The sequence below is a fragment of the Siphateles boraxobius genome, unplaced genomic scaffold (genome assembly GCF_051911475.1).
Source record: "Siphateles boraxobius isolate OS27281-9 unplaced genomic scaffold, OSU_SipBor_1 66, whole genome shotgun sequence".
Taxonomy (NCBI): domain Eukaryota; kingdom Metazoa; phylum Chordata; class Actinopteri; order Cypriniformes; family Leuciscidae; genus Siphateles; species Siphateles boraxobius.
Genome location: NW_027509193.1, coordinates 22,700,289 through 22,727,572, shown reverse-complemented (window position 1 = coordinate 22,727,572; position 27,284 = coordinate 22,700,289). Strand labels below are relative to the sequence as shown.

Sequence of the window (27,284 nt, the reverse complement as noted above, 5' to 3'; positions counted from 1 at the left end):
GCATAGGAATGAATAGGAAAAGCCCAGAAGGACCTGGCTTCAGGAAAAACCAAGCACCCATCTACATTACTGAAAATACTTACTGACCTGTGTTGCTTCTCCTCAATGTCTTTGGTGGCAATAGCATCCAATTCTCTATAAGGAAATAAAACAGAGCTGTTAAACTAATAAACTGATATTCACTTTTCATTCTCTAGTTCCTAAACGATGCTGACTAAACCAATAGTTATTGCATAAGCATAAATATGACAGAATCAGAGTGGAATTGGATTATATAGCTAAGCTTGATATATTTAACTTAATAGAGCTGAATGCAAACGGCACCTTTCATTCTTGTACATAAGACTACATATTGTGTGAATGACGCTGAAGTGTGCAATGACAACAAGGCAATGCTTTGGCACTTTACAGCCTAGAAACAGTCAATCTAAAATAGATCTAGAACTCAGCTCACTTTCACTTGGGTGATTCATCTGATGGCAACCATAAACATCCCATCACAACATACACTACAATGTGAAACCAAAATCAACTCATTATGCCTCTCTCCATTGTTACATAATAGGAAAAAATGGATGGACACACTTCTGATTGTAAGTCACAGAGTAGTCAGCACCATTATAAGACCAGCCTACACTGTTAAAAAAGTACTGCCTTATAGTAATTTCAGCTTAAAATACATTAAAGCTGACTTACAATATTAGTTGAATCTTGTATAACTTTTAAAGTATGAGTTAATGCAATGTTAAAAACATATGTTGACGTTTTTTTTAAGTGTGCATTCATTAGCTAACCTTTAATAATACAAATATATTTCTTAAAAACAAAACGAATGAGTAAGTTCAACATTTGCTATACTCTGTTCAGCCATTTAAAAGCAGGGACACCACCTCCTCCCCCACCTCGGGCTTCAGCTGCTAACAGCAGCAACCTTGACCTGCCCTTAAAAACATTACAATATAACACACTCAACACGTTTCTAAACAACTTTTTCTCTCGAAGAGCGACTTCGGGATGTCTGTATTTCATTCCTTCTGGGTTAGGAAAGGGAAACCCTGCTTTTTCTGACATTTTCCCTCTGAATTAGCTGCCGTGACTGCGTACTTTAAAAGCTAAAGACAAATAAACATATAGCATTTAACGCTGGCCTCTGCATGATGTTGTTAAAGCGAATAACTTGGTTAAAATGAAAACTAACTGTTATCCAGTTATTTAAGACCATTTTACTCGATGTGCGCAATTCAGCAGCTGAGCTAAGAATGCTAACGAACCAGCTGGGTAACGTTACTAAAGGCTCTCTCATTTAACTGCTAAACGAATCAAACAATGGTCTGTAATTGCTCACAACACCTTAAGTGTTACATTATCGTATTTTATCGTAACGTTCATTATATCTTAATTATTGAGCGAATGCTCCAGGTAGCTAACGTAACGTTACCAACTCAAGTCGACATAGAGAAAAGTTGCAGGACGTCGAATTAAACATCCAAATTTAATCAAAACATCGTTCCAAAATACACTACAGTAAATGGTTTCAGAACGCACGAAACCTGATATTTAAATATAATACATTCATTAACTCGACTTTTATATTTGTAAACACGCCGACTGCAATGTCACTTCGATGCCATTATGTGAAAGCAGGAGATCAATGTTCAAGAAATCTACAACTGAGATGCATTAGTGCTTTTTAGACATCATGCAGACAATAGACACTATTTTTTATAAACAATTAAAATGTGTAACTATCATGCAAACGTAAACAACAGTAGCAGGCTAAAACATTTAACCGTGTCTTTCCAATGCTGAGCTCAGCTTATTTATTGCAGATACGCTGGATAAATGTAACGTTATGCTGCTTACAAGGTGGAAACCACAAAAACACACACACGAACGGTTCGAAAAACTCACCTCTTGTAGTTTAAAGTGCAGCAGAGATGAAATGAAAGCAAATAATAAGGCTGTAGAAAATCAACACATTTGCAGAGTCTAGGAGGGGAAACATTTGTCCTGCTCGATCGCCATTTTCTTCTCTCGCATTCATGCATTCATCCCCGTAACTGCAGGAAGAGCTCAAGCGCTGCTCTCAGAGCACTTCCTCCAACTCTACACACTCACCTCCAAAATGGTGGCCACATTCAGGCTATGCCTCAAAACTTACCAAGCTGCCTACCTATAGTGCATTTTTGCGATTCAAGAGCGCATGCTGTATTTTTAGACATCGTAGGAAACTGGGAAGCATCGCTCTAAAACAGTTGTGAAGAGTGATGTGTAAACTGAACTGATTTTAATACCAAAGATGCTGTCTAGGTAGGCAGCTCGGTAGGTTTTGAAACACAGCCAGAGAGCTGATGGTCAACCAGGACTCGTCACGATGGCTTTGCTAGATAGTGTTTTTTCCAATGTGATATAAAGTCAAATATTGGAGGGAAATGTATAAGTAATTGGGTTATAGCGAGAATAACAACATAATTATTTATAGAAATAGACAAATAATCCGGAATGACGTCATTAAGGAATACCTACTCCAAACAGATGGGAAACCAAAGTGACAAGTATACAGTCAGAGTTTAAGAAACCAACACTGTTTAAACAGCATCAATTTGTATGACAACAGGGACAAAAATAATTCGATATTCAAGTAAAATGTAAAATAAAATAATATGCACTAGGTAAATTGTAATGATTTGACAATGTGAACAATTTCCTAATGTCACAGATGCCATCAAAAAGTCAAATAGCATTTGATTTAATCTCAAACAGGGCTGTTTTAACTTATTAAATCTAACCCATTTAGGGTCCATATTTATCAGACTGAATTTTAAAATAATATTGTGTTCTCATGGATTCAATGTAGGCTATTTAAAATGTGTTTATTTGATTATAAAAATACATGAGTAGTTTGATGTGCCATCAAAGTATTATGAAAACGTTGCAGTCACTTTTAGGGAAACCTACTAGACAAAACCAATTCCTCATTCTTTTTCAGATGTTTGTTGACAGTGAATACCCTCACCATTGTGAAATACACAATTCTTTCATCACAAGACAAAAATGCCAACCAAGTGCAGACTAGGAAAAACCTAAATAAATCCACAACAATATAGATACAGACCAGCTTTTAGTCTGGAATTTGCCTGCGTTTTCACTTTGAAGACAAAGCAGTGGCACACGGGATGAAAACAACTCTGCTACGCTGTCCTTTTGAAGGCACTCATTCTGCCTCACTAGGCAGGAAATGCACAGAAGTAGCTACCGATTGAAACTGTTTCAAGCGGATAACAACCTGGTTTAAATTGATAAACTTTATCACTATAGTCAGATCCAGATGTCAGGGCCCATAATTTACCTAATTTTAATTGACAAAAAACAGGATACTTAAAATAAATGAGCAGGTAGAGCCACATTCCTTTGAGGTGAGATGTACAATGCGAAGATATTTTGCATGACGCTGTTGCTAAACTGTCAACAACTGTTTGTATGTTTGTCACAGAATAATTAGCATTTTGTAACTTCAAACATTAATTATTTACTTTTGTACTGTCCAATTAGTCTGCTTTTTAATATAGACATACATCTTCTTAAATGAAGAATAAGAACAGCGCACAAGAAAGTAACAGCGCACACCGCTCGGGACAGCTCAGCCCTCGGTGTCTTTGATATTGAGACTTAATTTTGTATGAGGCATGAATATTGATGATCAGCGGAGGTCCGAGACCAGCTGCTTGTGAGTGAGTTAGCTGCAGTAGGACAAGGGTCAGTTTGGTCAGGCCAGTGGGCTGCTCTTCCCCCTCCCAGACCGATGAGAGCAAGTGGAGCCTGGGAACGCGGGCAGATGCATTGTGCTCGGGCAGACAGGGCAGGAGGAGGGGAACAGCTTTGCATGACAAATACATGGCTGGCTTTGGCTTTCAGAGACTCGCTTTCCAAACTCACTTACTAGTGAGCTCTGTTACGCTGGTGTTATATTTCGAAATGGTCAAAATACACACATTTCAATCATCAAAACGTGTAGGTTGTCAAAATGAGCAAAACTACGCTCATGCCGTGATGTGACAAACTTTGCATGTCATTAACAGTATTTGTCTTTCTTTTGGTTAGCTGTCCCCTTTTTTCGTCTTTACCTCTGTCTCCCTAATCCTCCTTATTCACTGGTCCCCAGATGTACCAAGAATCTCACCAACAAGGGTGCTATTTTTCAATTGCTCTTGCCCAATTCCTCCACTACCTCATCATTATATTCAATCTCTATCTGTCTCTCACCCATCCCCCTAGAGTCACCCGTCTCAGACAGGGTGCCAGCTGTGAAAGGGATTTGTTGGAGCTGAATTACACCCTGATCCAACCAATTACCTGTCCGACCATTCGCAGGTCAGCCTGCACCACCATACTCCCAGGATCAATTTATCAGACCACTATTCTGCAAGGCATTTATCATTTTCACAAAGCCATGCACACTGTCATTTATAAATGTTAATACACACACACACCATGCCTCATCAACTGTTAACCCTAAAAGACCATATTTGCTCTGTTGTGCTAGTTTATGGAAACAGTCAGCACCCTTTCTTTTGAAATATAACATAATATAAAAAAATACAAGATTTTTTAAACTTATATGAAAAAAGTCTCTTATGCTCACCATGGCTGCATTTATTTGATCACAAGTACTGTAAACAGTAATACGTAGTAAAATAACTGTTTTACATGTTAATATATTTTAAAATGTAATTTATTCCTCTGATGCAAAGCTGAATTTTTAAAATCATTACTCAAGTCTTCAGTGTCACATGAAACTTCAGAAATCATAATAATATGCTATTTGGTGCACAAGTATTATTATTATCAATGTTGAAAACAGTTGTACTGCTGACTATTTTTGTGGAAATCGTGATACATGGTTTTCAGAAGTTCAAAAGAACAGCATTTATTTGAAAAAAAAAAAGAACTTTACTGTAACTTTTGATCAATTTATTGCGTCCTTGCTGAATAAAAGTATTATTTTCTTCATTATATACTGTATTATATTTTATTATATAAACTCAAAAGAAAGGTGCTGACTGCATTAAATAGCACAAAATATATAATCAGCAAATATTTGAGTCTATATTTTATTATATTATATAAACTCAAAAGAAAGGTGCTGACTGTATAAAATAGCACAAAATATATAATCAGCAAATAATTGTATCCATCCATTACAATAAAATACTGTTGTATGAAGTGATGGTAGATCTTAACATGGTACATGGTACTATCAATAATTCAAAAACAGTTAACTTACAGACGGCTTTTAAGATGTTCTATGAGAGAAAGGTTTCTCATATTAGCAACATATTAAAGATTGTATGTTAAAACAAACATTTTAAACCAGATCATTTTGATTAACACAGTAAAATATATTTATGGAGCTCCATGTTTTACCATTTACCCATTTATTTGTGGTGATCTCGGTCTTCACAGCTTGACTTGGTTTAGACCCACTCCAGTCACGTAAAAGCAATATAAAGATGCAAATGATGCTCAGAAGAGGGATCTTATTGTCATTCATGTATGCATGCAGTATATATTTTAGATGGAGGCATTTTTCACCTAGAACTGCAAGAGCTCCATTCAAAAACTTTGCTCTGGTCCAAATGAGACTTATTTGCATGTGCCCATCCCGCCCTCATCTCAATAATTCACACCTATCTGTGTAATGTGTTTCATCCACAAGTCATGCATTTGAGTTTAGACGTGTGAAATCTATAGGCGTCTCACAGTTTCTTTTAAAATGTATTTCTGTACTTTTTTCCACAAAGAAGACTGAAAGCACAATTTCATACATGCTTCAAAGATGTCACTTTAACTAAAAGTAAGTCCTGGAACCCTGAAGCATAATAATAAAATTCAAGATTTGAGAAAACATCTTTCATGGAAACAATTTCCATGCGTAAAGATGAATTCTTTGCTATTGTAGTTTTGCTAATCTGATCTGTCTTGGTTCAAATAATATCCATAGCATAGATGGACACCCTTGTGGCCTACATTGTTCCGTCTCAAGGGGGTTTCTATGGGCAGGGGTAGGAACAGCTCTCCCTGTGCAGTGCAGTGCAGTGAAGGTCGGTAATAACACAAAATAGGTTTTTGAATGAACTCATACCATAATCATGTTGACTAAATATAAACTTCTACTGCTCCCTTATAGCCCTCTAAACCCCCATAAATAGTTTTTACCCCTTATAGTAGCAGCTAGTAGTTGATAATGAATGAACAACAATATGTAGGAAGAATTAGGTACTTTACAACCTGGAAAATGAAATGAAATGGAATCAAAATAAAGAAAATGAAATAAAACTCAACAGAAAGGAAGTGTCCTGACTATTCACCCCATTTCTCCATAACAGGAAGTTGTACCAGGTATAATCTATGTGCTTATGTTCATGTGACGTTACAAAATAAAAATAAAAAAGAGGTTTCGTCCAACAGCATATATTTGTGTTAGGGATGCTGCACTGAAAAAAAAGTAGCTGTCTTCTATTTTTAAGTATATAATCAACTTGGATGTTTAAGTCATTTCAACTTAAATTACATTAAACTGACTTAAAAATTCGTTGAATCTTGTATGACTTATTTTGATGAGTTAAAGCAATGCAAAAACACATGTCGTCATAAACTTATTGATCATATTTTTTTTTACAGTCTGGCATCCCAAAGAGGGTCTTAAACTAGCTTAACCAGCAACACTGCCCCATATCAGACCAGCCTGGAACAGTAAATTCATGCTGGTCTAAACTGGCCTTTATAGCAGGAAGACTGAACTGCAAAAGCAACTAGCCGGAATGTGTCTGAAGCCATATGCGTTAAAGTACTTTACTGAAGTAACCGCATTCTATTTGAAACAAATCTTTTTACAGGACTTTCACAACTTTTGCTGACCATCTGCTTGAGATTTACTAGATCTACAATGAATATAGATATTCTAAATATATCGACTGGGGAGAACTGACAAAAAGGAAATATACAAGGCCAATGACTGGAGAGATGAGTGGAGCTCATTGGAGGCCGTAATGATGACACTCACTCTCTCTCGGGCCCTCATCCCAGCTCTAATGAGCAGACCACTCATAATCCATAGAGTTATGAACTCTATGGAGTTATGAATCCAGTGAGACTTATGAACATCCTGAATCAGAGTTCATAAGTCTAGAAAACATGGCCAATACTATATAGATGGTGCACAGGATCAAGACACAAGAAACAGAGAGAGAAGAAAACAAAGAATTTATACAAGAACTAATATGAGGTGCAAATGATATCTGATAATGTCCTTTCCTGTTTAGGCCCATAAATTATTTAGCAATACATAGGTTTTACTTGCAAAAACCCTAAATTTGACAGTATTTTACAGTAAAATTACAGAAAATGCAATGTTAAACTATTTAAAAATATTTCACTGTATATACTACAGTATATTAGTTAACCAATTCACAGGTTTTTACGGTATCAATTTTATAGTTTTTTTTTTCTTTAAAAACAAACTGTGGGTTTATCTCTTTTAAAAGTTTCTATAGATGAAATAAATCCATTTGTTGAAGATTTACCCCATCTTCAAATTTTAAAAATATGTGCATATCTGATAATGTGTTTGGCTTTGTCTCCTATTAATATTTTATTGCATGATAGTGCAGCAGAGCGTATGCATTATATGGAGCCTTGCATGTGCTTGGCAGGGTGTCAGGTAGCAAATGGGTCTCCTCACAGCCCCAGGTCCTGAATACCATCCATGTGTTTTTATTTAGTATAACAAAAGACTCTTCACCACAGGACAGGCTTCCATGAGAAACATTGTCCGGCATGTAAGAAGAGGAGCATAGAAAACTCTTGACATGTTAATTGAACTGATTAGCATTAACATTACTTGGATTCCAGAAAAAGCCAAGAAGCTACAGTTAACTATTCATTTGGATACAGATCAATTCAATCCTCACGCTGCCACAGTAAACATGATTTTGATTTTAGATAAGTCATTTATCTGTCAAGTAAAGAAGTTTTAAATGGACAGTTTCACACCAGAATGGCTTGTTTTCTTCTGAGTAACACAAAAGAAAATAGTTTACCTTGTTTAAAAAAATATCTTTTGTCCTTACAATGGAAGTCAATTGGATCCAAAACAACATTGTATTGGGATTTTATTGACATTTTAAATTTAAAAAAAATATATATTTCTTTTGGATTCCACAGAAGAAAGAAAGTCATATAGGAGTAAATGATGACAGAATTTAAACAAAATGTGTGAAAAGGTCTAAACTAATTCATGGTCCTACAATGGTGAAGGATTCCACTGCCGGAATAATAAATCAAGTCAGGTTTGTTCCCCTACTGAATGATCCTAAACTGAGTCATGGGGCAGCACAAGGTGACAGTAATTAATACAGACAAAAAGGTGGCTAGAGAGTGCATCACTGGATCCTGATGTGAGGATGTTTTCATGGTGAAATATGCAGAGCGAATCTGTGAATTATGAGCTGGAAAAAGAAACAACCAGGACTGAGGTTGGTTGGATGTTGCCCTGGCATCTTGCCAACTGCTCATTACCGCAGAATGTGTGTGCAGTTAGGCCAGCCAATGTGATGCCCGTTGCCGTGGCAACAGTAGAGCAGACAGGCGATGTAATGCATCATATTTCAGCAGACCAACTCAATTCAATTCACACAGATCCAATCTTTGGGTTGTAAGTGGGGGGTGAGTGCAGGCAGGGGAAATCTGGTACTACAGAAATGAAGTGCTATGAGACCATCAGCTTTTCATGCAGATTTTCTTTTAACGCTGTCTGTTAGAAACTGAAACATTCATTGTCCAGCACAAATTGGTTTTATTCAAATCCAGATGTTTGCCACGGAGCAAGGCGACAATTGTGATGTGTACACATTTTTCCTTATTCAGCTGTTATGTTAGAGAAATATCCAAGCTATATACTATAGTGAAAATATAGCTAATGACTTTAATATAGCTTTTCTATTACGCTAGCACAAAATCCAGTTTTTGAATGAGATTTTTTTTTGTGTGGCCAAACTAGTTATGTAACTGTCCAGAGACTGAAATTCCTCAAATAAAAATCTTAGCATTAGTGGTTTAGCATGATCTTTTATTAGGAGCCAAGCACAGAAGCTATGAAGGAAGTAGGAACCTATTCTATCCTTTAGTGTTCTTATTATTCTTTATTCCTTCTTCTTCCTCAGGTCTTGAGTCTATGGCAGCCCATAGAACTGTGTGGTAAAAAGTTGTTACATTGTAAAGTGTTAATGCTGTGATTAATGTTGGGTCTGTCTTCTATTTGTGTGCCGAATTTCACAACTTTCTGTGTTACAATGTGTTATTGTACCATCAAATCTTGGACGAGAACCTCCTTCCTTCAGCCAGAACACTGAAGATGGGTCGTAGATGGGTCTTCCAGCATTACAATGCCCCATAACATACCACCAAGGCAACAAAAGAGTGGTTCGAGAAGAAGCACATTGATGTCATGGAGTCATCTTCAGACATTAATCCACAGCATTAACATGTTACAATTTAACAAAACTTTTTTTATGGGCTGCTATAGAAAATCTGTAGAGGGAGCTGAAACTTTGAGTTGCAAAGCGACAGCCAAAAAAACTTAAGGATTTAGAGAGGATCTGTGAAGAGGAATGGATGAAAATTCCTCCTGAGATGTGTGCAAACCTGGTGACCAACTACAAGAAACGTCTTACCTCTATGCTTGCCAACAAAGGTTTCACCACCAAGTAATAAATTATGTTTTGCTTGGGGATCAAATACTTCTTTCACTCACTGAAATGCAAATCAAAATGTATAACCTATATATAATGTGTTTTACTGGATTTTTTGGTTGATATTTTGTCTCCATCCATTGAAACCTTAAATTATTGACCCTTAATTTCTTTGTAAGTGGGAAAACTTACAAAATCAGCAGGGGATCAAATAGCCTAATTATTTTCTCCACTGTATGTCACATTACAAGAGATTGTATTCATGGACATTTAACTATTTTGCCTAAAATCATCTCAAAATGTCTTTACTCATTTTTGCAGTTGGTCTGATGATCACTGCCTTTTTTAGCCCCTCATTCTGCCTCTGCGGTGCTTTAATTAAATATGCAGTAAAGCAGTTTATTATTGTGGTACCACTAACATGCAGGGAAGCTATTTTGTTACGTAAAAAGAAAAAATTAAAACAGAAAATGACAACAGAGCAAAATGCTGGAGAATGAGATCAGTATAATAATAGTTATATGTATTGATAAATAGGCCTAAACACAGACACACATGCACGCACGCACGTGTTGGGTTTTCATGTTTTATGAGGACTTTCCATAGACGATTTTTATAACTGTATATTCTTTAATACCCATACCCTAAACCTACCAATCACAGAAAACTTTCTGCATTTTTACATTTTCATTTCGTATGATTTATAAGCTGTTTTCTTCATGGGGACCAAAAAATTTCCCCACAAGGTCAAAGATTTCTAGTATTGCCATCCTTATATATACATTTTGTCGCCACAATGTAGGGTTTACCAGGACCACACACATTTCACACAAGTCAAATCAAAAATGTTTTTAAAAACTGCATAATGACTCATGCTTAAAGATCTTGAGATTCTCGACACAAGAAAATAACTTGACTTTTTTTTTAAGGTATTTTAAAGAATCAGGAATTCAAAATGCCAAAAAGCACTATAACATCAACAGCTTGAAAAGATCTGAATCTTTTGTAGTTCTCCCACTGAGACTTCAGTCTCTGGGTATAGTAGAGCATTAGGAGGACAGACAGGCACACAATGGTCTCACACCTGAGCAGATGCTTAATTACAAGCCCTTCATCACTACTTCGCTCATTACAGGTCAAATGCTATGATACACCACTTACAGGGAGATTTGGTGGCTGTGAATTTCCTTTAATGAGCATCTTACCTCCAAAGCTCCCAGATATTACTCTGCACAGGTAAGATGGTAGCACATGCCCTGGTTATAAGACATCCCCTTTCTCTGTGAAATCTCTTCAGGACATGTGAACCAGAGCTGGTAATGAGATACTACTCTAACTATCTCCAAAACTATTTTAGTGGATGTAGTTAAAATATCCTGTCTAATTTGATTCAAAACTGTTTAGAACATAATGATACAACCAAAAGTATATTGTGTTAATATTTATAAACATTTCTAATTTCAGTACCAACATAAAGCCCACATTTTGTCTCATGAACCCATTACAGGCTGACTTTAAAGGACACTTGAATTAGCTGTGTGTGAGTGTGCAAGGACTATTGGCTTGAAAACGTCTAGTATGGAAAACAATGTCCATCTGAGATGAACCTCAGACACAAAGGTTTGAACCCATAGTGGAAAATCAGCATTGGATTCCTTTCCAGACCTCTAAAGAGAACAGGGATATTTCCACTCCGTGTTTTCTCCAGAACATTGACATACTGAGCAGCGATAAGGCTGTACAGGAGAAGATTATTTATTCATGTGAAGGATAAGGTTGCTCACCTCCTCGTCTTGACTATGGGTACCGACTCAAAATGAAAAAAGTTAATTTCCTGGCACTATCAGGGTTTTAATAATGCAAAGTCACTAAATCGACTCACAGGGGCACTAATGTATCTAATGTCCTGCAAATTATCATGTAGAAAAAAATATCTAATGTCTAACAAATTACCATGCAATAGACTTCAAATATCCATTTATACAGACTTGTCAGGTTTAGGCATTATTGTAAAATCTGCTTTAAAATGCACACTGAAACGCTTGACACAAACGGGACAGCAGCAAATTAGCTGGTTAAATATCAGCAAAAACAAAGAATGGGGAGGCAGACAATTAGACAAGATGCCTGCTGGGCATCACAAAATGTTGTCGGCCTGCTCACTTTCTCGCCCAGCTAGCCAAACAAAAGCAAACACACTCTGCAGTATAACGGTCAACCTTTAAGTCCCATCAGCACATCAGCAACCAATTAGGAATGAAAGGGGTCAAGAATTGAGAAATCAAAATTTCCTTGAGCTGTTGACATAAGAGGTCAACATACAATAAGAATAAGTCTCAGAACTGAAATCTTCCTTAGTCCAAAAACAGCTTTTATTGTAACCAAGCTCAGAGAACAGTCATATGTTGAAAGACCACCTCTGCAGAAGAAAATCAACGCCTACTTCATCATCGCAACTTTGGTCCCACCCACTGGTGTGTTGAGATGATGAGGAGAGAAGAGTGATACAGGGTACTGGGCTAAAAATAACATTACCTGTCAAAGGATCCTAATTCCATGAAAGTGGTTATTTATTTTCAACAATGAGAATGTCTCAGTTAAGCATTATTTATTTGTATTCGGTACATTTTACTGTAGATTATTTGGTAAATCAGTCGCAATTTCAGCGCAGGCTTCGCAAACAGACTTTTACGATATGTACTTGACAGTAATGCCACAATAGAGTCAGATGGTCTTTGTCTAGGTGTCAGTAAATCAAAACAGTGACTAAACGGTCAACTTCACATCGTTTCTCTTAGTAAAATAAAAATAATCTGTTATTTAAACTTTAATTGGATTATACATAGAAAGTAAACGAAGAACGCTCCCTTTTACTATCGCTGAAGCTGTCAATCAAACAGCACAAGTTTATCAGTGCCTGAGTTTTGGAATCGCAAAATCAGGGTAGAAAAAATGCCTTTTATTTTCTCAATTATGACAAATTTCGATGTACAAAAAAATCATACAAACATTAAGTGCACCCCAGGAAACATAATAAAATAAAACAACGCAATTCATGTCCAAAATCTAGAAAACACATTCTCAGCTAGTATACAGAGGTTAAGCCAACAAGGCACATCCAAATCCAAAGTATGCTAAATATTGTTTAATATGATGCCTTTATATGATATAATTTTTAAGGCAAAAAGGATTTATCCTTCGCTGTCTATAATATACTACAATCCTGTGTCGATTCCTATGAGTTTAGGATTGGGATTACAATTTTTAAAGTTTCTGAAAGAAGCCTCACCAGGATTGCATTTATTTGATCAAAAATAATAATTATAAAAAAATTATATTGTGAAATATTATTACCATTTAAAATATATTTTTAAATATATTATAATAGAACAAAATATTTAAGTTACTTTTTCAAAGTAACGCAAGTTATTTAGCTATCCCATTTATTGACTGACAGCTCTCCTGTCCCCATGTTGAGAGAAATTTAGGAGTAAGTGCAGAAGCGTCATGTGCACTGTGTAAAGACAAAATGTGAGCATGCATTTACTCATCTCATTTGCATATTTATAGATTCAGTATTCCTCAAAATGAAAAAACCTGCAATAATTGCGTTAAATAATACAAATATACTTCATGTATTTAATCTCACTTTATTAACCAATGTCTTTGCTGCTGACCTTCAATTATCCAATTAAACCATAACAATAAGCAAAAATTACTTTAGATAAGTGCTGAAGTAAGAGTGTTGAACTTTCTTCTCTGATCCAATTCTTCTGTGACCCAGAAAGTATGGAAGTAAAATAATGCCAAATGTTTTTGAAACAAAAAGCATGTTGAATTGTACTACTTGAAAAAAAATGCATTGCATTAACCCTGCTTGTATTTTAATGCATTGTATTTTTAGGGCTTGCATTTTTATGGGCTGAAATTTAGCATGGTTGAATATTTAAGCTGTGAATATTTCATTTCAAAACATTTCAAAACACATTTTCATTAGTAAAATTTAAATAATCCATATTTTTGTATGGCTTTTTGTTTCAAAAACATTAGGCATTATTTTTCTTCCATAAGAAAGGCAGTACAGCTGAATGGGTTGTTTGAGCTGCGCCCTCTACTGTACAGGTGTGAAATTGCATTTCCCTCAGACCGAGGCTTATTCATTTAACTTTTGGTGTGAACGGGCCTTTACATTTGCCAAAAAATAACTTCTGTGTTATTTGTTATTAAATAAACAAACAAGCAAGCCCAGCCCAGGTGAGAAAAAAATGTAATGCTTTACTTTCCGTAAAAAGTAACTAATACAATTAGTTACTTTTTTAGGGAGTAACGCAACTTTTCCCAACACTGTTAGGACCTATTATAGACAGAAGCATTTCATTTCTGAGCCCCTGGTGTGCAGGTGTCCCGTTGCAGAAGCCATAGCCTGTCAATGCCCCCTGTTTATAACTGGTATTAACATCCATCTCAGGTGATCTAATCACATGCTGTCAGATGGTGCAGATTGCATTTACACCTGGTATTAACACTCAGACTACTGAAACGCCTGAAGTGTTTGTTTACTGAAGACAGCCAGCTACAGGGGCTTCCATCTGTTCAATAAGCAATTTCAGTGTCCTTAACTACTTAAGCAATTACAGAAGCAATGTATTGTGGTTAATTATAAATGAATGAGAATTTACTGCAATTGAATGAATGGAAGCAAATCGTTACATAAGTATCCCTCTACAAACACCACATTCTTTTTTAGGAATAGGGGGGTCATGATAGCCGAAGAGTAATATATACGGCACACTAGAGGCAAATGGTAATTCATTATGTGTAGCTCTGCTTGGCTGTAAATAAGCCTGTAATAATGAAACAGCTTTAAGGAGCCTCTTCCGTCTGTTCGCCATTTGTTTGTTTTTCCTCTCCAATATCTGTTACTCCTTTTGTTTTGATTGGCTTGATTGATCATGCTCTGCTTGGAGGTCCACAGGCATCTGCTGGGACAGCCAGACCGACAACACTTTTACACACACACACACACACACACACACACACACACACACACACACACACACACACACACACACACACACACACGCACACACACAGACACAGACACAGACACAGACACAGACACAGTCTGCGCACTATATATATATATATATATAGCCACAACACGCACAACCTTGAGATGGATGGGCTACAACAGCAGAAGACCCCACCGGGTACCACTCATCTCCACTACAAATAGAAAAAATAGGCTACAATTTGCAAGATCTCACCAAAATTGGACAGTTGAAGACTTGAAAAATGTTGCCTGGTCTTATGAGTCTCGATTTCTGTTGAGACATTCAGATGGTAGAGTCAGAAATTGGCGTAAACAGAATGAGAACATGGATCCATCATGCCTTGCTACCACTGTGCAGGCTGGTGGTGGTGGTGTTATGGTGTGGGGGAAGTTTTCTTGGCACACTTTATGCCCCTTAGTGCCAATTGGGCATCGTTTACATGCCACGGCCTACCTGAGCATTGTTTCTGACCATGTCCATCCCTTTTTGGCCACCATGTACCCATCCTCTGATGGCTACTTCCAGCAGGATAATGCACCATGTCACAAAGCTCGAATCATTTCAAATTAGTTTCTTGAACATGACAATGAGTTCACTGTACTAAAATGGCCCCCACAGTCACCAGATCTCAACCCAATAGAGCATCTTTGGGATGTGGTGGAACGGGAGCTTCGTGCCCTGGATGTGCATCCCACAAATCTCCATCAACTGCAAGATGCTATCCTATCAATATGGGCCAACATTTCTAAAGAAAACTTTCAGCACCTTGTTGAATCAATGCCACGTAGAATTAAGGCAGTTCTGTAGGCGAAAGGGGGTCAAACACAGTATTAGTATGGAGTTCCTAATAATCCTTTAGGTGAGTGTATATAATATATGAAGTTATATCAGATATAGATACATCTAAAAAATGATATATATTTTGTTATATAAATATATTATATAAAATATTTTATATAAAATATTTGTCAACTTTTTTCTTCAAAAGTCTTAAAATGCTTATTTCTGGGTTTAAATGACTTTTTGACTGCACTGTATAGCTTAACAAATAAAAGCAAACCAGAATTATACAGTACCATTAAAAAACTTAGATTTAAAAAAAATGTGGAATTAATATTAATGTTATCACTGAGCAAGGATGCATCAGATTGTTTGAACGTAATAGAAAAGACATCTATAATGTTAAAAAAATATTTATATTTCAAATAAATTATGTTCTTTTGGACTCGTTTTTGAACTTGAAAAAAATATTAAGTAGCAGTTTTCAATATTGATAATAATAAATATTTCTTACGCACCAAATCCACATAAAAGATTGTTTTTTTAAAACATTGAAAAAACCTTTCTGAGGAACCTTACTTCTAATTGTTGAATACGTCAGCTAAAAAAATACTGATTATGAAAATTATCAAACTGTACACAAACCTGTAGATATCAGGGACATGTTGAGTCTGAGAGGACATTAGGCAATTACCAAACCCTCATTCCATTCCCCAATGCTATGAGCTGCATGGCCAAAGCTTTAAGCATTGTGTTTAGAAGGCTCGGGTTGGAATTAAAAAAGGAAAATAAAAAGGCTGACTCCTAAGTGGGATTTTAATTTGGCACATATTCCCCTAATCCATCATCACTGTGGGGTGCGCACATGCTGCCTGGACAATGGAGAGGCCACAGATATAGGGCTAATTATGTGTTGTTAAATGGAGGCCTTGATATGGGTTCTGGCATGAAGTGTTTGATTTAATCAGACTGAACAGGAAAAAGCAGCCAGACTAATGATTTCAAAAGAAGGATGGTTACATTCTTTTGTTCCATGGGGAAGAGTTATTAAGTAAAAAAAAAAAATACAAAAAAAAAATACAGAATACTAATACAATACGGAAGACATATGGAAATGTTAAGGTGTGTGCAATAATAGCAAAAAGCATTATTACATTTTTGAGAAAAAACAAATTCTCACATATTTTTCTAAACAATTTTAAATATAAAACATTTTATAAATGCACAACATTCTTATAGGCATCATTGTCAAATTTTGAAAATTATTTAAATAATAAAAACATATGTATAACCTTTCAATTGTTTGGAAATCTGAGTTCATGAGTGGATTTTAAATCAGAACCTAATTGAAGTATTAACCTATCATATAATCTAAGATATCCAAGAATAAAACTTTTCCCCTCATGCAGCATGGGATCTTCATCAGGTGTCAGGCACTGGGTGAGGGGCTCAATCACATCCTTTCACTAGTCTGGACCTACTAAGCAGCCATTTGGGAGTCATGGCACTTTACTGCTATTAGATTGACCAGGCTACAGCTGTGGACAGTATTTTGATGATGACACATTTTCAGTTGAACTTGTTTATCTAGGCATTTTCTCCTGATTAAAGGGAAAGGCGAACCTGGAGATCAATGTGTGCTGAATCACTCTCAGTGCCCTGCAGCTGACCATGATTTGGCCTGAATTGCTTATGTATGATGTGAGGTCTGGTTGAACAAAAAGACAATGGCAAAGCCACACCACCCAGCTACAGCATGCATGGGTCCAAACTAAAGGAAGATTAAAAGAGGTTAATTCTGTATTGGTGTGGGAAAATTAAGTCACATTTGCAAAACTGAAGATTCTCTCATTATTATAAAAATAAATAAATAGGCAATAGTGTTTAATTTATATCACAGCTCGGCCAGAGCCGTTGAGCTTGGTAAAGCTGCAGTTTCCTCCTTATCTCTATCAGTTTCTCCTCCAAATCTCCTCCATATCCCTTTAAAATACAGCATTCTTTTCAAATGGGTCCGATATATTTTGTGGTCTGAATTGTTCCCTGTCCCCTAGGTGTGATTGCATCCCCACTATAGTGCACTATGTGCCATTCAGCATGAAGAAAATAGTAAATGTGTGAACAAGTGACTGATTTTAGCTGCAGCTTCCCTACTTATTTATAATGTAGGGGGAGGGACACTTTAGATTCTAGAGAGCATTTAATTGGACAGGAAATCTGATGAGAAGCTAAAGTGCAGAGTGATGTCACCAAAACCATTGATCCATATTGGCGGAAGTAAGAGACTAAGTATTAAATGTGAATTTTGTCAATGTTTTGGACCACACTATACAGCAAGGCTAACATATTCTTACCAAAAGCCAAAAAAACTTCCATTTTAATTTCATGGGGACTTTAAGCCAGTGTTGTTATTGTTAACTAAAACTATTTCAAACCATTTTCTGTAATAGAAATAATGCTGAAATAAAAGAAAATGTAAATATTAAAAGAAAACCTTACATGGAAATTAGAAATGGTGCATTTGTAACTAACTGAAATAAAAAAATGTAAGATTAATTACTAGAATTAATAAACTAAAACTGAAATCAAAATGAATTTAAGCTATATAGGAATAGACAACATTACTAAACTTAAACTAATATTACAATAAAAACTGAAAACTTAAAAAAATAAAAGATAATTCAAAATATTAATAAATACTATGATTGTATAATACTAAGATAACACTTAAGCTGGATTTTCTAGGTTATGTGGTTGTCTAGTGATTCTGACTGACGCAGAAAAGCTCAGATCATTCACCGAACAGCATGCCAGGGGCAACATTTACTGACGCAAACACCTTCACATACCAACACCTTTCCCTTCTCTGGAAGCCTTTTATATAACAATACATCCAACTGATTCTAATGCAAACATAGTATGCAGGAGACACACAGTGCCATGTTTCTCTTTTGTAATGGACCCAGGTGAAGAGTCAAACATAAAAGGATAGTTCTGCAGAAATGCAGACATTTCCCTCACAATAGGATGTCATCAGCCTATCTTCCCTTTGAGATGCTAATTCACATGCTGAGCTGTGTTTGACGCCCAGAACCCCATAAGTGACTATTAATCAAAAAGCACTTCAGGGCTGTGATCCACTGTCTCAACTATATCCACACTCTTGTGATAATTAAATTAGCACCAGCCATAGCATTTCCCCCGCTCAACATCTTCAAAAATAGCACACAGTTTTGCTAAGCGAACATCTGACATGTAAATTACAGCTCGCAGAGTGTAAAGCCAGTCAATATGCTTTTGAGGAAAAGGCTTAGAAGAGCTGGGAAACAAAATGCTCTAAATGCATTTTGCAATTTAACAGAGAAAATGTCTCACTTGTAGCTTGCTAAGGTTAATAAAGTTCAAAAGTTTGCAAAAAATGTGTATAGAGTGAGCTATGACTCTTGAAGTAATCATTTTATGGTAAATAAAATCGTTCATTGTGCAGCAGAATAATTAGCATAAGCTTATTTAGTGCAATGATGGGTGATTGAGTGATGCTAACATTCAGAAAGTCAAATATTGGTCCTATTTCAAGACTTTCTTCGCTCTCTAGAGAACAATTCAGTCTAGACATACCCCACAAACCTCCCCACCCAACACACACTCACAAAGTAAACCAGGACTGGGGCTAATGTTGTTCTGCATTATCACCATTGATTAAAATAAGCCCCTGCTCTCTTGCCAGTTTACAGCTGAGGTCCCGGTCTGGGTTTTATGAAGTGCTAGCTACTTCACTTCATTATGGTAACTGGGTTACATTAGTTGTGCACAGCTGTAGGCAGAGGAAAAGATCCATCTGTATGCCAGTTTCATTTTCTCTCTTCTCAGCCCCAGGCGTATACATAATCTCATCCGCTCACACACTCCACACGATCCTGTCTCCTCTTTCTTCACCTCATTCTCAACCCTAGATGAGTAAAATATAACATCCATATCTAGCATGAGAGCCATGCTCTTATAAACAGCACACATAAACAGGAACACATAACAAATGCCAAGCCTGATTACATTTGATTTGATGTATGTTTCCTGTGAAGGTAGTTTAAAGGGGCAAAATTGACAACATGGAGTACCTGCTTTCATTTAACCATTAACCTGGACTACAATACAAAAAGTTAATTCGCAGAGTTCTACAAAAGAGATTTTTCTGTCTTGAAAAACATAAATAACTTTGGAAGAATATTCGGTTTAGTGAGGCCAAACACAACTCACATGTCACCAACCCCCCCTCCTGTCCCACCTGCTTCAGTCTCAAATGGATGAAATTATATATTTATCATGATACTGAATAACTACCATATCATCTACACCTTCAATGTATTTAAAAGTAGATGCTACCATGATGCATTTCCAAAAAAACATGGTAACGACACTTTTTTGTTTGCACAACAAAAAATGGTGGTTTCCATTCCCATTCAATTTCTCCACAGAGAAACATTTTTTATCAAGAATATATTTTGTAACAATACCTATATGTTACAATACACAAGGGGTGTCCAAACCTGCTCCTATAGGGCAACTGTCCTGCAGAGCTTAGCCCCAACTTGCCTCAACACACAACGACCGGATGTTTTTAGTATGCCTGGTAAAAGCTTGTTCAGCTGCTTTAGGTGTGTTTAATTGGAGCTTAGATGGAGCTGAACTCTGCAGGACAGTGACCCTCCAGGAGCAGAATCTAGACTAATAAATAAAATACAAAAATCAAAATCTCACAACAAATAAAGAATAAGTTTAATATATAATGTAATGATATATACAATTTTTATAGATTAATAGTTTTATATTGAACCATTTTGTCCTATTATGTAATTCATAATTGGAGTAGTTCATTACCTTACAAAAGAACTGAAGCACAATATTTTACCCGTATCTTTTCTCAATTTTTAAATCCTTTTGAATGGTAAAAAATGAAAAAGTGGGTGGCTAAACATGTACATTTATGCATTCCTTTGTAAACAAACTAACCCGTTTTGATAAACAAAATGTGCACTACACTGGCCTGTTTTGATCAATTAAGATAATCAAAATGATTTAAGGTCACTTCATTTTATGTTAGTTTTCCCGACCTTATCAAACAATTAAATCATTTTATACTAACACCGGCATAACCTACACAGAAAATTTTATTTGAATGGCTGCAACTCAATTAAAAACTAAAGTAAATTGTAGTGGTCTCGTAAATAGTCCTGGCTAGACTTCAGACAGAGAGTGTATTGTTTGAATTTGACGCTTCTTGGTGTTGTATGTCTTGCCCGTAACTTTGCTCTGCTAAACTGCAACTGATCTGAGCATAATAACCTCACCTTTGACCCCATCACACATGGCCGTCTGAGCATAAAGTGGCCTTTACCATTGACCGAACCTCTGCCTAAGAACTACTGACTTCTGCATGCACACAAACACGCATACTCATAATCACTCTCATTGTTGAAGCAAAAGCACAATACTTGATACCTAAACAATGTGCCTAATAAGTTACATTCAAGCCACAAGGGCGGTTAAAGGTGAAGTGTAAAAATGTATGCAAAACAGGTTTCCCCAAACACTCACCATCTGCCATTGCTCAGACAAACGGATAGTCCCGGCCCAAACTCTCACCTTTGGTTAATGTTCGGGTGGGCTGGTCAGGCTGCTCAAACACACAAAGCAATGTTTTAAAAGCACAACAGAGCCACAGTTATTATAGTATTTCTTGGGAGAAATCAACCTGTAAATGGCTTACTTTTAGTTGACTCATGGAAAAGGATGGAGTATTTAGACATCAATAAAATTGCACATCACCTTTAATTCTTATTTTTTAGCAGGCTAGGGAAATGCTAGGGGCGCCACTAAACAGGGGCGCCAAAATAAGTGAACAAGTTAATTTTTGGGGGGATTTTTTTTTACTAATACAATTTTAAAAACATTAATTCAAAATACTACAAAATAAAGCAAAAAAACTCCACAAAAACTTAACTAAGTCCCCCGACTCCAGTCCAGCGCATCAATCATCAATCAAGCGTGCGCGATCAGTTTACTGTTGGTAATTTGTTGTGTAGCGTCGCCCCTCGCTGCATCCAATGTAGACAGCATTTCTTTCGTTTGAGGGCACTATAGCAACTTTTTATTAAATTATTAACAGAATCATTACACTAATAAATAGTTGATTTACATCTACAACTCAAGCACCACGTAGAAACGGGCCTGGCAGCTCGCGCCAGGTCTAGACATAGTGGAAGTTACCTGATTGTGACGGATGGCCAAATTTACATGACATATGTTAGATTAGCATTATAGTCTGTGTAGCAGGGTATGTATAACCCTTGCTGTTATTGGTTGGTGTCATGCTAACCCTGTGAGCCTATCAGTGCCGAATGTAGCAGGGTGATGTATAGCCCTTGCTGTGATTGGTTGGTGTCATGCCAACTCTGTGAGCCTATCAGTGCCCAGTTTGGGGAGTATAAAAATGTGAGTGGTTTGTTGGCCAGGTATGCGTCACTATGGGTCCTGCCCATTGTAAACTTCATGTTGTGAGTAATGGAGAGTTTGATGCATCCTCTGGTTTTGCTCTCTGGTGTGCACTGGCTCTTGCAATAGCTGCTAGTGTGTTGTCTCTTAAGCGGCGGCATTCTCATAAGGCGAGTGACGATGTGTAGTACAGTGCTGCAAACCTCCTGTGGTGCGACAATGTCCAAGGGTTCCTGTGATTTATTTGAGGGCGGGATTTAAACCTACTAATGTGACTGCACTGCTGCTTTGCCTGGGTCTCAATTGAATGCTCTTGTTGGCGAAGATTGCTTTATTTTTATTATTTTGAGTTTTGTCTAAACTTGAGTTAATTTTGTTTCTGAGTAAATGTATTTGTTATTTTGGTTTATGAATGTGTACTTTTGTTTTACAAGTATAGAATCTTTTGTATGTCAGTAGTTTGTGTTTTTTCTTTTAATTGTTTCATTGGATCGCTGAGTGGGAGGGGTTTGTGTATTTTAGTCCACACATCCTTGCTCACCCCTGTATTTGGCAACGAACCTGTGTGCCCTGGTATAGGGCTGTTATTTTCCTGGTGTATTCCAGGTGGCATAGTCGAGCATTGATTATAGGATCTTTGGTCCCCTTGCGGGTATTATATATTTATTTTCAAATGTCCTCCGCTTCGCCACATCTGCAATAGATACAGTGCCAAACGGAAGAGAAGAGGATAAAAGGGGATACAGACAGAGGTAAGTAATGAATGAACAGTTTATCTAATTGCAGAGTAGTAAGATATATAATTAAATGGCAGTTATTTTTACCTTAAACTTTAAGCTAACAATTGTTCTGAGTTCTCCAGAGGCCCCAGACAGTGTGATTTGTAACAATCACGTCAGTCTTTTTAGACGCATTCACTATCACTTTTATTAATACATGTTTTACCCTACAGTTGTGCAGTTTTGAGGGGGATATATGGCATTTTTTAAATTTATTTGCCAAAATGATTAATGATATTTATATATGCTACAGGTTTATTAAAAGTAGCAACGTTTTATGTGAAATTAACATTAAAGAAAACATTTCGCAGTTTCATTCATGGTGAAAACATGAAACGTGCCATAGTTTAGTGGAAGATTGCTGCCATCAACTGTAAAACAAACACTTTTGCTAGCGCTCAATGAATAGTTTGTGCATGAATGACATTTGGACGATGACATCACTGTTTTATCCAGAGCGGCTATATATACTGAACAAAATTATAAACGCAACAAAACTGTAAAGCTGTAAATCTGCCTTGAAATAATCTATATTGTAAAAAGCGCTATAACAATAAATGGGACTTGACTTGAATGCTAGGTGTAATGCTAGGTGTAATGCTCTTGCTATTTGTGTTTAGGCTGTAATGTGTGTGTGTGTGTGTGTGTGTGTGTGTGTATATTTATATATATATATAGGATAAATAATCATGAACACAATGACAGGGGGAAATGGGCTGTGATGCATGGGGCACCAGGTAAAATCTTGCCTAGGGCAGCAAATTGGCCAGGGCCGGCCCTGTTTTTTAGTACTAACCTCTATTCAGTATTAACAGTGCTCCTTCTAAAATCTAAAAAATGAAGTGAGAGGAAAGCTGTTTGTTTCTTCTCACTAATGACTCAGACCCAAGCCAACATAATCACACACAGATCATTTCCAATGGTTAAATTATTACATTACACATGAATGGAAATCAATTATGTATAAAATCAACAACTACAGGTCAGTATTTATATATTGTACCATTGCTTCTTTGATGAATAGAATGTTCAAAAGAATCACATTTATTTTAAATCCATATTTTAGTCTTTACTGTCACTTTTACTGACTCCAAACATTTGAACAGTATTGTATCTAATGCATTTTTTTGTGGTTTTTAGATAAAATGCAACTTGGTTTAATATTTGCTTCATAACAAAGACATTCATTCATTTTTAAACGTGACAGAAACTCAAATCAATTTTTGGGCCGCTGCTCCTACACATTCAGTCGGCCACGAATGCAGTCCAAATTAAACCGCACTTAGGACCTGGCGTCATTTTCTTTAATCTCCGTTTCCTTGAGGCCAGCCACCAAGTGGATGTGCACAGTGCAGAGAGTGTTTGGTTTGTGATGATGTCATGGTTGTCATGGAAGGAGCTCTCTCTCTCTTCTTTCTCTCATATTTCAACACAAACCTCTCTGTGGGAAAGTGAGGACCGTTTTCTCAAGAACTGGGCTGCCTGTACAATGGCCAAACTAGAGCTGTTTCTGCCTTTGTGTGCGGCCAAACACTAGCCACTTTCCATTTAGTTGGGACATACTGCCACACTGGAAACTTGAACAAATTTTCCCAAACATGCCACCCGTTAGATGGACTAGCAAATCAATACCCACCGACTGCAACACAGTAGAGATCACCATTCATCGAAAAACAGCACTGACCAGCCACTTAATAACAATGCATTTTAAAACAGTCATGAGCAATAAAACAGGCTTTCTACTGTTTCCAGATGCGGTGCTGTTTTGTCTGCCGAGCGCATTAATCACAGTGCGGACTGAGTGATGGCACTTTGCTGTAGCTCTGTGCAATGTTTGGCTGCAGTAAGCAGCAGGGATGAAAGGCCTCTCTGTATTTAGATTCGGGAGGCTGCTGGGAGCTTGCCAAGCTGCGATCGGCTCATGTTCTGTAACGAACAAAAGCTCAGTGCTGCCTTTATGGCTCTAAACAAAAACACAGGTCTCTGAGAAAAGCAACTATTCAGGATATGTGGTGTGAAGTGCTGGTGTACCAAACCCTGGACATGACTACAGGACTCAAGAGTTTAGATGAACTCTGTTCTTGAAAACCTGAGGATCAGTCGAGATGGTTTATGTACAAACGAGCCATACAAGCAAAAACAGGCTTTTTTGACTGGGTTTTAGCAAGATATGCGGCTGTGTGAACACTACTGCACTTTTGGAATTCCTCGCTGGCAAAGACAGCACCAGGTGGCTGTTTTTAATCAATCCCTCATCCCATCGCTGAAAATAGCTTGAATATTGAGGTTTGTAAATCTGTCTTGACTGCACTGTATACATAACGTGTCCAAGTGGGGATTCTGCACATTCACAACAATCACTGCAAGATAGAAAACAGGACTGCGCTCTGGATGAATGACTTTCATTAAAATATTTCACTGATGACTGAATGTTCCCAGCTTGAGGGTAATTTTTTTTCCCCACAAGATAAAGAAATGTTTGGTGTATTTTCACCAACTTTCCTTTTACTGGTGTAAATTAAATGCTCTGTATTAGCGTATCAAATGTAACGTATTGTAAATACAAAAAAAATCCCAAATTTCTATATTTTCTACTCGTTCTCAGTGGTTTTTAAGCATGGTGCTACGCCGTTGGTAAGATGTTTCCAGTGGTTTATTTCTTATTACTATGCAGTTGCTAACACATTCTCAGTGGTTGCTTAGGCCCCAATATACTTCAAGTGAAATCGAAGAACGACTGATGTAACAATTCCCAACTAAAAGTTTTTTTGGAGTTCAAAATAGCAACCAAAGCGAACATTCCAAAAAAGTTCACTCAGAATGGAAAACTCCTTTGCTCTGTGGCAATTACAGAGTAGGTAGGTGTACATTGAGGGTCTGCTTTTTTCTTAAAGGGGCTGTATGTAGAATTTAGAAACACTTGTTATTAGCAACACTGGTGGACATTAAGTGAACTGCAGCCAGCAACTTATCTCTCATTGCATGCACTCGTGCACACGTAACGTAAAAGAAACTGAATGTGAATATTCAAGGTCCCGATATACTCACGGCGAAATTCTTTTTTGTTTTTCTCCGCTTAGAAGTAAAACAAATTGGAAATACCTTTGCAGCGATATACTTTTAATGATTCACACACCATCCACACTGCTGAGAGCGATATTTAGATGAATATGTAAAAATTAGCTTTGTGCTTTCCTCTAATAATAAAATAAACAGAATAAAAATGACGGTGGTGAGAAAGCATCCGATCATAGCGATGTGGTTTATGTTTGCACAAGCTCTGCAATTCACAGGCAACATGTCGACAAATTAGGTAATTAAAATAACTCTTAAGATAGTTTGATTATAAAGTATTTTTGAGACTATAGACTAAAGTTTGAATTAATCCCTATTCTTTTCATTAATGCAATGTCATAATTACCATAATAAAATAGTGTTGTAAGCTCCTACTTGTATCATGTGACTGCTGGCTCACCTGATCGATCCACTTAGGTGTTGATAGTGTTGCCATAAAAACACACAATTCCTAGTCTGAGGACAGGAACAGCTCTGAGTAGAACTTAACCTGTCATCTGGAAATTACGGTAATTACGGCATGGCATGAACGCAGCAATTGTATAAGCATTTGTTTCACGTGTCATAGGACAGAAGAGAGGCTCTCAGGAGTGCTCGTAAAATTCACATCCTTTTAATTTTCCAGGCAAAATGTCCTATGCCCTTCATATAAAAAAACAGTCTACATGCTTTCATAAACAACCTAGGAAGTCAGGGAAGGTCTTGTTTTTTAGGTTTCATTACAAGCCGTTCACACATTGGCGATAAAAAAAGTGATTAATACATGTGTGGCAAGCAAGGCGGAGCCGAGAGATTTATTATGTTTATATGTGGCAGTCGTCTGTGAAGGTCTGCCGCTTTACTTTTTAATTTTGTTGTGTATGTTGTGATTAAATTTTACATTGATCTTTTGCCGGTTCCCGCCACCTTCTCCCCTGAGCCTTTAACTTTGCTACATTGGTGCCGAAACCCGGGAGGAACGAGGAACGTAGTGGGTTGTGGAGGGGCGTAGGAGTTGCCACCGGTTGCCTGAGGCAGGAGCCTGCTGCTGTCCTATGGAGTTTCCTTTGTGTCTTTTTTATTCAATCAAACATACGGTGTTTGAGAGTAAACCTAATTATTTTATAATTTAAAAAATGAAAAGATTGCAAAAAAGGCTAAAAAATAAAGAAGTTGATAAAAGTATTTGCACTGCATGTAAATCTTTGAAAAACTTTACTTTGTGCATTTTGAACACTTTTCATCAGAAACGCACAAATTTTGCTCTCTTTTCTTTTTTGCCGGTCTAAATCTTTTGCTTGCAAGTTCAAAAGTTTTGCTTGCGAATGAAGCTGTGTCTCAGTGGGCGGTCTCTACCAACCAGGATGAAAGGACCCTTT

The 27,284-nt window shown here is 36.9% G+C and overlaps 1 protein-coding gene across 7 annotated transcripts in view; it reads right to left on the bottom strand.

The window, feature by feature from the left end:
- The window catches only part of LOC143721995 (trinucleotide repeat-containing gene 6A protein-like), an 87,139-nt gene that overhangs the window by 54,637 nt on the left and 5,218 nt on the right, over window positions 1-27,284 (bottom strand). For 2 of the 7 annotated variants that reach the window (XM_077212998.1, XM_077213003.1), the window contains exons 1-2: window positions 1,912-2,062; window positions 84-135 (exon numbers count right to left, since the gene is read on the bottom strand). The gene's annotated coding sequence lies outside the window, so the exon portion shown is untranslated. Of the gene's footprint in view, window positions 1-83; window positions 136-988; window positions 1,078-1,911; window positions 2,083-27,284 lie in introns of those variants that run through there. The other 5 variants (XM_077213002.1, XM_077212997.1, XM_077213000.1 and 2 more) reach the window with 5 other exon arrangements.